Genomic DNA, 12,367 nt, shown 5'->3' on the forward strand with positions numbered 1-12,367 from the left:
CCCTCTCCAGTAGCACAGGTTCAGGTCAAGCACGGGCCAGTTTGACCCGCCATCCCGTGCTGGGTTAGAGGGGATTCTTGGGAGCCCTCTGTTAAAATTCTGCGAAGGGAAGGTTAGGCTGATTTCCCTTCCCTGGATGGAGTCACTCCCTCTCAGAACACTGCTCAGCTGTCCCTGTTGAGACGACAGCCATGAGGTGCCAACTTTGGAAGAGCTAATGTTTGGTCTTTGCAATGAATCAGATTGATCCAAGTGTCAGGCACTTAAAAATGTCACGCAGAAGAAGAGCTCCCGCAGGACTCCTCCACGAAAGATATTAACACACACAGTGCATATAAATAATACAGTATTACATACATATATAAAATAAGCTATTAAGTAATAACACAAACAAACCAAAATAGCCCTTTTCCTGCATAGATCTCAAAGCACTTTACATACAAGGGTACAGACACACCCTTTACTGAGACACCAGAAACTTGCCCAAAGTCACATGACAGGACTGGGGCTAGACCACGGGTCTGTAGACTACCAAGCCAGGTCCCCTAGCCAGCACACAAGGCTTCTTTTACAGTAACCAGCAACCTCAATTTCAAATGAGGGTACTTGAGCACTTTGCTGTATACTACACAGTGTAGGTGTCAAGAACAGAGTATCATAAACATATTCCCAGCAAATCCCCTTCATAGAAGTTTGTTTGCCAAGTGATGTCAATGTTGCCTCTCTCTTTGGTTATGGTTATGAGGAAGTGGTTTTGTTTCAACAGGAAACTAGACGAACAGATTCTCAGTCCTCTCCACCTAAATTCCTGCTAAACTGCCCTTCCCCTGGCCCCAACCCCAACCCTAACCCTAACCCTAACCCTAACCCTGGACCTGCTGCGGATGGGGAAGAGGTGCCTATCCCGTGGCCCCAGCCCCAGACTGGACCTGCCGTGGATGGGGAAGTATGAATCATAATTTTCAAATATCATCTTGATGCTGTTAAGAAAAAATAATCAAAGCCAAAACAGAGGAAGGCCCAGGGAGTTTGACATCTAAAGTTCGAAAGCCAGTTCGAAAGCTTTCCTGATAGCCGAATGCATAAGGCAATGGGCTATCAGGAAAGAAACTGATCTCTGGTGCAGTGTTGGTATTTCAAATACACCTCCTCTCTTTCTTTGGTGGATGAATGCTGATAGGTCTGGTGCTCTGAAGAGGGATTTGAATGAAGAGAGGTAATTTTGAGCACAAGCAGATGGAGGGCAGGGGTGACATGGAAGAAGACATGAAGATGAGTGGGAGAAGAATATGAAGTGAATTTTAATGGGCATAGGCAGAATGAAGGCAGTGTGTGGGCCAGCAGACAGAAACAAGTGCTGAGAGGTAGGGAGGGGTGGAGCTGTGTGGAGCACTGAGAGGCTGGGACCTGATGCAGAAGAGGAAGGGAAGCTAATGGAGATTCAAAGAGGAGGAGATGGTTTGACCAGTGCCATTTCTCATGGACTGGAAGACATGACGCAGGGAGGCCAGAGAAGGAGAAGTTGCAGTGGTAGAGGAGAGGGCTGACCAAAGCATGGACAAAAGGGGTGTGTAGTTGGAAAGGACGGATTTCAGACCTGATGGAAAAAACAGTAGATTCAGCACCAGCCTGCGAGTGGATGAATAAAGCAAGAAAGGCGTGCAATGTGACACCGCATTGCAATGCTGGGGAAGAGAGCAGACGTCTCAACAGTGATGGAGAAGGGAGGGGAAGCGGATGGTACAGGGACAAGGACTTAGATTTGAGAACCATCAGTATAAAGTCATGTTGCTGGGCACTCTCCAATCCAATGAATCCTCTACTGGTTAAGACTTCCACAGAAAAAGGGAAAATATTCCAGCCAGGCACTGTGATGTCTCAATCCACTTCTCTTTGGATTCACTAGTTTAGGCCACAATTTTAATTTAAAGACTTTCCCGCCACAAATCTTACTTTCTTCTATATATTCATTTTGCTGCATATCTTGGTGCTGCCAGATGATGGTTTTAAATGGATTCCTTACAAGCTGGTCGTCTCAACCCCACTTTCTGCATCACATCACATTGAAGTTGGAATTTTGGAAAACCAGGGACGGGTCTGATCTGAAGTCAGTGGAAAGACTCTCATTGACTCCAGTGGGCTTTGAATGAGGCCAGTTCTCAAGCTCCTTACATGTTACACAGAGCTGAGCGGTTTTTCAGTTGTTTCTGTGTACTGAACCTCAGCAAAGAGGAACAGAACTAAGGAATGTCTTCAAGAAAAATCAGCAATGTGTTTGTTTGCAAACCATTGTGAGCATAGGACATAATGATGTATTGGACAGGAAAAAGCCATCAAAGCTTTGCAAGCATGCCCCGGTTCAGTTCAACCCCACTTCCCTGCTTTGTCTCTGCATCCTTTGAGCTCTTCTCTTTCTACAAAACATGTAGTGGCCTTGCCAGTTTATTTATATCCTTTGCACCAATGGCATGACTTGGCAAGGGGTTCCTCATGTTCTCTGCTGGTTCCCCTCCCTTCTATTTTCCTTTTGCTGAACGTGGTGCTGGTGAGAAGTGTCAGATTAGTAACTGGGTAGACTAAAGACCAGTGTTCAGCAACAGAACAGGTGGCAGCAGCCATATCTCATCACACTGCTCTACCAAGGTGGCCCTGATTTGAAGAAACCACCTCCAAGAGTTAAGAAGGGAGGATGACCTTGTGGCTAAGGCACCAGATTAGGGAATTGAAGACCTGACTTCAATTCCCAGCTCTGCCTCAGACTTCCTCTGTGATCCTGGACAAGTTGCTTAATGTCCCTGTGCTGCCGCTCCCCATCTGTAAAATGGGAACAATCATACTGTTGTAGGGTTACATCCACAAATGTTTGTGCTCATTCATTGTGGTGGTGCATCATAGGTAGCAGTTCAGCTGTCAGTACTTGGCATCTCTGCTCCTACTTCCAACAAAAAAGGCAATGAGGGCTAATTACCGTAGTGTAGGGATGCAAATACTCGAAGGTAGACGGAGCCACTGAGCAGCCATTACATGGTAATGACTTTCAATCCTTACGGACCTGTTTAGGGTTTGACCAGGTACCCTTAAACTGAAAGGCTGTATACACCCCATTATCAGTTCCTTGGCTTGAGCTCCTAACTCTTAAACATGAGTTTCTGAACCTCTTACTTGGATGACCAGCTAATTTGACTCAACTTTAACAAACCTCTTCCTAAATTAGAATATTTCTTAATCTTCTGCAAGGAACCAGCCCTCTTCATTCTGTCTTTGGAGCAGAGATTTAGAGTCAGATGGTTAGACCCAATATGGCCCTTTCGCACCACTCTGGCAAGGCAAGTGGTCCAACTGTAAGGCTGGTCAAACTGGCTTGGGTGTAGCTGGGGAAAGGGAGCATGTCTGGAGTGTTGTTGCACTCCAGAGATCCCCAGTTGCTGTCACAGCTGCTTGGGGACACTTGCACCTGGATGTAACTTAGAGCAATCCCAAGGCTGCTCTAAATTGTTGCAGAAACTGAAGCAGCACCATGGTATAAATATAAATACAGCATCCAGCTACCTTTCTCCACCTCACAAGCCCTGCACTGAGGATCTAGTCCTTAAATCCTGGGATCATCTTCACACCACACTTTGGCAAAGATATGGACAACTGGAGAAAGTCCAGAGGAGAGTAACAAAAAGTGATTAAAAGTCTAGAAGACATGACCAAGAAGAAAGATTGACATAATTGGATTAGTTTCATCTGGAGAAGGGAAGACTGTGGGGGTGGGGCATGATAACAGTCTTCAAGTATGTAAAAGGTTGTTATAAAGAAGAGTGTAATACATTGTTCTCCTTATCCACTGAGGACAGGACAAGAAGTAATGGGATTAAATTATGGCAAGATTTAGGTTAAATGTTAGGAAAAGCTTCCTTACTGTAAGCATAGTTAAGCAGTGGAACAAAGTAGCTAGAGAGATTGTGGAATCTCTGTCATTGGAGGTTTTTAAGAGCAGGTTAGACAAACACCTCTCAGGGATGGTCTAGATAATATTTAATCCTGCCTCAGTGCAGGAGACTGGACGAGATGACATATCAAGGTCTCTTCCCGGCCTACATTTCTATGATTCAATGGGTTGCTCCCTGTGACCAAATGCACCCCTGTATTCACACCCTACACACTATTGTAATAATCTTTCTACAAAATATGCCTTGTGGCACTTTTTCAAACCCAAGCAGCCCAGTTAGGCAGGAGTGGTTAAGCAGGTCTCTCTTAAACAAAGGAATGTGAGTTTACCTCAATTTACATATAAGTGGCAAACAAGATTCTTGAGACAGCAAGAGGGAGACAAGGCAAATCTGCATTTCAGCTTACACTGGGGAGAAGAAAGAGCATGGGGCCACCTTCACCCTCAGACCCCCATCGCTTTCCTCGATGTTGAATAAACTTTGCTTTGAGAGGTAATCTTCAGAAGAACCCACTACAAAGGGGAACTTGACTATAAAAGTGAGGGGCAAAAACATGCCAGGTCATCTCTCCCTGTCAGGGCTGGCTCCAGGCACCAGCGCAGGAAGCAGGTGCTTGGGGCAGCCAATGGAAAGGGGCGGCACGTCCGGGTCTTCGGCGGCAATTTGTCGGCAGGTCCTTCAGTCCTTCACAGAGGGAAGGACCTGCCGCCAAATTGCCTCTAAGGGGATGGGAGTTGTACGCTTTAAGGGGTAACTTGATTCTTTATAAAATTTAAAATGTTTTTTAAATAAAAACCAAGTCATGGCTGCAATAGGGCAGTCAAAATCAGGAGAATAGGGAGAGATTCTGGAGTCTTTTTGTTTGGTTGGTTGTTTTTGTTTTTTTTTGGTAACAATAGCAGATAAGAGCTGTAGTGAAAGAATTAAAAAAAAAATATTTTAACAGTGCCCCTCTGAAGCAACAGCAGAGGTGAGGTGCACAAAACAAAAAGAAGCAATGTTAAAAACACTGAGCCTTAAAATGGCTCTGTGTAATCAGACTGTCACTTTTGATAAGGGTACATGAAAACTCTGTAAGAAAAAAAAACCAGTTACATCGTATGTAAAAATTGATATGGCTAATGTTTAAAAAAAAAAAGTTGTAATATAGAAGGAATGTGCTTTTTCCCTAGGACATGTGCAGTGTATATTGTAAAAAGGGGTAAAAGAAATACAAATGAAATATGCTACTGAATTAAAATCCTATTAGGGCTCCAAAAAGAGCCGCAATAGACTGTTTTCTTTTTCAGATCTCTGTGTGTTTTGTAAGCAGGAGTTGAAAGTGGAAAGAAATTAAAACTCTGGTGGAAGTTAATTGTGTCCCTTTTAAGACAAAGTCTCTGAGCTCTGCTAATGGCTTTGAATCCACAAGCCAAGCCTGTGTTAATGCAAATTACCTAACTGATAAAGGAAGGTAAAAACTGCCAGCACAGAAGAAATTGCCTAAATAAAAGACATGGTATAACAAGATCCCTTTAAGAGATTTGATGCTAAATGTTATTGTTAATATTAAACATTGAAATAAATTTAATGTTAGTAAGTACCCCTGTAACAACGTATAGTGTGTATGATTTTTGAAAAAAACCTTGAAGGTAATATGGTAATAATGCTTCTCAGCTATTACCTGTGAATAAACTTAAAGCTTAACACAGCAGGAAAAACATTACAAACTTGGTCTGCTATATAAGAAGAAAAACTTTAGTTATTAAATTCATGAGGTGGTATACCTCAACAGTGGAATAATTTCCCCATAACTCTTAAAAAGTAGAACCCATTAAAACCTGGCCTGCCTATAGAACAAAAAAACCACAGGAAAATATGGGGGTAATTCCTCTGTTTTGCCTGCAATCAGCAAGGGTATTTGTAAAAGAAAGGAATATTTTAAGCAACAATCAATGCCACCCTGAAAGGGGTAGAAAAATGTTATTTTTGTCTTTCAGAAAATCAGAAAAAGCTAATACCAGCTACAGAACAACCTATTACAAAAACAAATAAGTTAAAAAAAAAAAAAAAACATACTGCAATAGCTATGAAATGTACTAAAATGCAGATATTTAGAACATAAGATGTTTTGGGTAATATCAGAAAATATTAAGGTTTTGATGCATCTGTTAAATCAAAGGAAAAGATTATTGTTTAATACCTATCAATATAACTGGATGCAGTATGTCTCCAGTACGGTAAGACAAAATTTGTTAAGTGAAGAAATTGTTGTTAAAATTGCACACCAACAGGCTCTGGAAGCAAAAAAAATGAAAAGTTAGCCCACTCCACAGATTGCACCTGGGATCCTTCTGGCTACCTCAAACCTCAAGCCAGTGGGCTGGGGAGGAAGGGAAACTATTGGACACTAGAGGTTGTACCAAGTGAACTCCTCAAAAGTGGGTATGCTTATCCATGCCTGTTGCTCCAAAGCCCTGTAGTAAAGGCATCTCACTAGGATCCTGTATGTGGGATACAATTAATAATTAGGCCAAAGTATTGTATAACGGGCAATGTGTGTGTTAATTCTTGGAAAGAAGTGTTTTAAAAGAATAAAAGTGTTAGCAACCCACCAGTAGACAAATGTACATGTAATGTAAGTACTGTGTTTACCAATAATCACATTTACTATTTGCCACAACCAAAAAGTCTCAGCTTACTGTAAGCACTGATTTAGCTGAGTTCTCTATCAGTCTTGGCATTAAATGGCAAACAGTTACCCATTATCTGTTTAAAAAGGTAACATAGTTCCTAAAAACAAACAAACAAAACAATGTGGGAAACAGAACCATTCATATTATCTGGATGGTCTCCCACAACTACTGGCATACTAATGTTACTACCCCTAATTGTTTTTGGTTTTAAATTGTATGTGTTTAATTAAAATGTTTAAAATATGCTGGTAAATAAAACAAATGTATGCAAAGCTAAAGCCACAGGCCCAAATCACCTCCCAGTATTTTACTACATAAGAAGTGACACTGGCGATTGATAATCTTAGTGTCAAAAGGGGGATATGTAGGAGCTGGACTTTATAATGTATAATTTGATTTCATCCTACCAGCCACCCTTTTTGAATAGCAGAAAGAAATGACCCTCTGGGACTATAAGATTCTGTTTTCCCATATGCATTACAAATTGGGCCCTCTCTAACTCTTTGTTTTAAGATTTAGGTAGTAAGAGACAGGATTCTCTATTGTGTCTATGTTAAGTAAATTAGAGAAACATTGAAGGCCTGGGTCTCAATGTAAATTGTCTTGGTTAATTGTAAAACTTAGAAAGGTTTAATTTGCAATGCCTTTTTGCTCAATATAAAATACTACTGTTTGTATTCTCAATCTGTTTGTGTGAATGAGGAATGAATGCATCAGGAAAAGATAAGGTGTGAAGGCCATTGTTATAGCCAGAGTCAAGAAAAGAAGCAAAAAGACTTAAAGAGTATCAAAGAATCATCAGGCACTGCTTACTACCCAAACTGCTGTTAAACTGTCTGGCATCCGCAGCATGAATACATGCTTTGCCGTGTAAGAATGCACCACCCCAGCGAACCAATCATCACCTCAGGACCACGCAGAGTCAATTTTGACTCCAGAAGATGACGTAGAGGAACAGCCTGCAATACCTTACAATCTACGTTCTCGTAAGGGTTGCCAGAAGCAGACGACTACCTAAAGCAAGGCCCAAGAAAAAGCAGTAGTGAGCCTAGCGCCTGCTGCCTGGTGGACATAAAACTGACTACAGTTCCCTCAGTTGAGGTTGTCAGAACCAGAAGGGCCCTGCCTCCAACATGTGGTGCCTGTTCCTCGGCTGTTGGTGTCTGAAGGTCGGGGGAGTCCACAATGACAATTCTTTTATCCAGCAGCAAGTGTGGATAGCTCAGACCCTTAATATTTCTAAATGCTGGGTCTGCAGCCACATCCCAGCCCACTGTCAAACTGATGTTCCTGTCCTGGCTATCCCACTCAATTCCCCAGACTTCACTGGAGGACCTCGTCCGTTTAATACAATATGGAACAGTAATGACACCTGGGAAGAGACTATTGGCAGTTCCTTTAACCCACTTGGGGGAGTAATACACCGGGCAAAAAGGCTCCTGAGGTTAAAAGAAGTAGTTAAAATAATGGCAAATAAAACTGGAGAAAGTTTTAAGAGCCCTGGCCAAAGAAACAGGGGCGGTCCGACAGGTGGCCCTCCAAAAACGTCAGGCATTGTACATAGTGCTGGCGGCCAAAGGAGGGACCTGTGCTCTCATTAAAAAAAAACAATGTTGTGTGTTTATACCTGACGATACCAATAAGGTAATAGATCACGCTAGCCTCTTAGAACAAATCGCATATATTCCCCATAAAAAGCCAAGTTCTTTATGGAAGTGGCTAAGTATTCTGTGGTATAGGAAACTGGTTGTTTCAGGAAGCCCTAACTATCCTGTTTGAAATCCTAATAATTTTTGTATGTTTTCAGTTAGTCTCCTGTTGTACCCAAAATTGTGTAAGGCATGCTACTCAGGTAACTGCCCCAGAACAGAGTGCTAATACAATAATTTTAAATATTGCTAATGAACAAAGAGATAAAAAAAAACGGTTAATATGTAAAACCCAGTAAAATTTTGGTCATGGCGTAAGCTTGACCAAAAGGAGGGATTGTGAAAGTAGAATAAATTATATTGTAAAAATAAGAATGGATTAAAGAAATGTTGTATGTACCTTTAAGCAGAAATAAGAAATGTTGAAATACAGGTGCCAGGAAAAGAAACATTAGGCATAAACAATGGTGCTAATGGCAAAACATTAACAGAAGATGGGTAGTAGTTAGTAAGGGAATAAAATATGCATGCCTAACCCAGGTAAACTTATCTGATTCTGCTTCCTTTGTTATCTTGTTAAGTTTCTCATCCTTTTATCTGTATAAATAAGATAGTTTGTGTCTTGCATGGGGCTCACATTATCTGGGTGTTATTAGCAGAAGCGCTGTGCTAATAAAACAGAGTGGTCTGACAAACTGTGAGTCCTGAGTCTAACTTTGACAACGCTCACTGCTACTGTGAAATTTCACATGGCTCTGGTGTTTGGCACAGGGACAACCATGATGTGCCTAACGGGCCATGATTTCATTACAATGTTGTTAAGTTCAACAAGACTCAGTCACAGGGAGCAAATGCAGGTTATAAACCCAGCTGGGAGAGCTCTGGAGGATGAAGTGGGCAGCGAATATCAAGTTTAATTACGTTTTGTCCTAACTGAACCATTTAAACAGTGAGCCCATTTCGAATGGGGCTGTTTTTCATCCTGTAAATACCTCTATAAATATGGCTACACCATTCTTTTTCTAAACTGCCATCCACTACTGCTCCAGATTCCTAGTGCAAAAACACAAACACCCCTCCCCTCAAACTCCCAGATCAATAGTAAAAATTAAGTGATCTGTAATCACATTGATGGAGGGGGTGATTTTCAAAAGCATGTTACAGGATTTAGGAGCATGAGTCCTGTTGACTTTCTCAGGGATTTGTGCTTCTAGGTTCTTAAGAAAATTTCCCCTGCAATTGTTCCATAGAAATGTTAACAGTAACTACAATGATAAATGAAAACAGTAATGCATGGGCCACAAAGTTTGCCAACAGTGGTCGTTCCCCAGCACATTCCAACAGCGTTGTGCATGCCAGATTCCAGGCCAATCAGATTTCAATGACTCTGCGGGGCTGAGATGTCATACTGAGCTCCCAAGTGTGCTTTCAAAATGTGTGGGTGAGACTGTAAAATCTCACTGAAATACACTACAAAATCCTTCACTGTGAGAGCTGGATACTGTTCCTTCAGATGAATCCATGATGAGTGAAACATTGTAGAACTCGTGATTTCTATAGAAACAGCTGTGCTGCAGCCACATTAGTGAATTAAACTGTCAAGCCAAGCAAGACACTTTTAGGACTAACTCATTTCTCTCCCTTCCTTAATACACATCTCCCGTTCGCTTGAATTGTGTCTTCTGTGCCAAGTCCCCTCAGTACCATTCCAAGCATTGGGTAGGGAAGTCCTCTCAGGAGTGACACAACCTTTTTGCTCCTCCAGATCTTTTTTCCTTCAATTTCCAGTGGATTGTTAACCAGAAAGTAAGATGTTTGACTCAGGTGATGTCTGAGTGTCAGCATAGTTAGATTTATCCAACCTTTCCAGCCTGCTAGAGCAATGTTTCCCAAATGGTGTTCCACGGAACACTGGTGTTCTACACGATGTGAGTAGGTGTTCTGTGAAAGACTCTTGCACTTGATTTTTGTACTACTTTATACGCACTTTCCAGTTAGAAATTGTTAGTTCAAGGTATTTTAAATTTGTATTTTTGCTTTGTTTTATAAAATAAAATATATTTGAGCATAAATAATGCAATTTTTTACTTGAAAACCAAACGACTACAAAATAATATTATAAGTGTTCCATAATAGGCTAAAAAGTGTTCCGTGGCCAAAAAAGTTTGGGAAACGCGGTGCTAGAGAGATTGTTCCATAGAAAGCAGTGATTTCAGAGGGTGTTGATTTGGACCGGGGATAAGATACTATCTTGAGCTGGACTATAATTTATTGACGTGGATGGGGTGTTGACTGGGACACGGAAGACGTAGGTTCTATTTCCAGCTCCGCTGGGTGACCTTGGTAAAGTCACTTCATTTTCCCTCTCACCCTTTGTCTGTCTTGTTTGACGAAGCTCCTCAGGGCAGGGGTCTCTCTCACCACACATACCTACAGTACCTAGAATGTCGGGCTAGTATAATACAATTGCTAGTGTAATAGAAGTAATGCTACCATTACTAGAAACGGTCCCATGGACTTCACTGGATATTGGATCCAGCTGTAGCTCATGATAAAATATTGAGACACAATAGAATTCATGGATATTTTCTATGCAACTCTTCTTATTACTGTTCATAGAAGTGGTAGCAGTTCAGTATCACTGCAAAGATGCTAGACATGTAGGATGAAACAGTTCCTGCCCCAAAGAGCTTACAAGAAACAGAGGGTGTGAGACAGGGCTCCATCCCTGGAGCTAAGCAGTCAGGGAGGGAGGGGGTGATCAGTACTCACCTTGTCAGTGGCATGTTGGTTTTGTTTGTTTGTTTTTAAGCTCTAAACCATCCCCAGATGCCCTGTAACCAAAGCTTTTCCAGTTCCTAGCTTGGCCATTATCTACATGCCTGTAGTGACCTTAATTATTTCCCCCACAACCCACTAAACTACCCCCACACCCATAATAGTTCTCCCTCAACACAGCAAATCCAGGCATCCTGCCAAGAATCTGCCTCACCCCTCTGCGAAGGTGACCCCCTACCCTTGCCCAGTGGCCTGTTATTGCAAACCCATTTGCAAAAGGACCCTGTCATGGGGCAGGTACACCCTGTCCCCCTCTTGGTGGGGCAAGGGCATTGCAGCCCCATGGCGAAGTCCACCTGACTGCGCTTACCCTTGGGGAAGACTGGCCTAGTGGCCAAAGCCAATGTAAGTACCCTCTCCCTCGGGGCTGTGAGGCCCAATGGCCAGAGTCAATATGGCCGCCCTCTCCCTCACAGCTGGGTGGCCAGAGTCAGTATGTTTGCCCCTCCTCACAGGGCTGTGCAGCCTAGTGGCCAGAGTCAATATGGCTGCCTTCCCTTGCAGGGCTATGTGGTCTGGTGGCCTGTTGGGGGAGCGGGCTGCCACCAAGGGTGGGTGGCAGCCAGGGTAGCAGAACCCAGGCCCTCCCTACTCTACTGGATCCCAGCCCAGGGCCCTGTCAGTGGCAAGTGTACTTGCCATTGGCTCAGTGGGGATCCGACTGAAAAACACAGACTTATTGCTAGGTTCTACAACCAGATCAGTGTATAGTCCCCCTGGGCTACTTCCTAGCCTTTCTCCCAATGTGGTGGTCCAGGCATCTCTGAGGTCTCTGGGTTACTCAGCCTGTGCTGCTCTCAGCAGCTCCGCCCTTCCTTGGGCATCTTCAGGTAGCCAGGTATCTGTCTGTGTCTCGGTGGGTCTGGCTTCCGTGATCTGCGGCTTCAGCAGCTCATGGCTGGAGCCGGCAACATGCATCCTCCCCCTTCAGCAGTCTGCCCTGACTGAGCTGAGCTGCTCCCTTTTATACTAGTGCTCCAGTTGGAGGATGCCTCGCAGGGATGAGGGGGCGTGGCTTCCTCAGCCCACAGTGCATGGTTGACCCCTCCTCATCCAGTGCGGGGCGAGTATACCCTGTCACAGGCCACACTCCCTCCAGGGCACCTTCCTGCAGCCAACCACCCCCACAACAATAGAGGAGAGGCCTACCTCAGTTTCCCCTTCATGTTGCCATCTTTTCCACCACCAATCAGACCAGGGGTCAGCAACCTTTCAGAAGTGGTGTGCTGAGTCTTCATTTATTCACTCTAATTTAAGGTTTCGCGTG

The 12,367-nt window shown here is 43.2% G+C and overlaps 1 protein-coding gene across 1 annotated transcript in view; it reads right to left on the reverse strand.

Moving 5' to 3' along the window:
- PLEKHM3 (pleckstrin homology domain containing M3) overlaps nucleotides 1–12,367 on the reverse strand; it is a 150,243-nt gene that overhangs the window by 137,223 nt on the left and 653 nt on the right. The window lies entirely within an intron of this gene.

Source organism: Mauremys mutica, chromosome 10 (assembly GCF_020497125.1).
Source record: "Mauremys mutica isolate MM-2020 ecotype Southern chromosome 10, ASM2049712v1, whole genome shotgun sequence".
Lineage (NCBI taxonomy): Eukaryota > Metazoa > Chordata > Testudines > Geoemydidae > Mauremys > Mauremys mutica.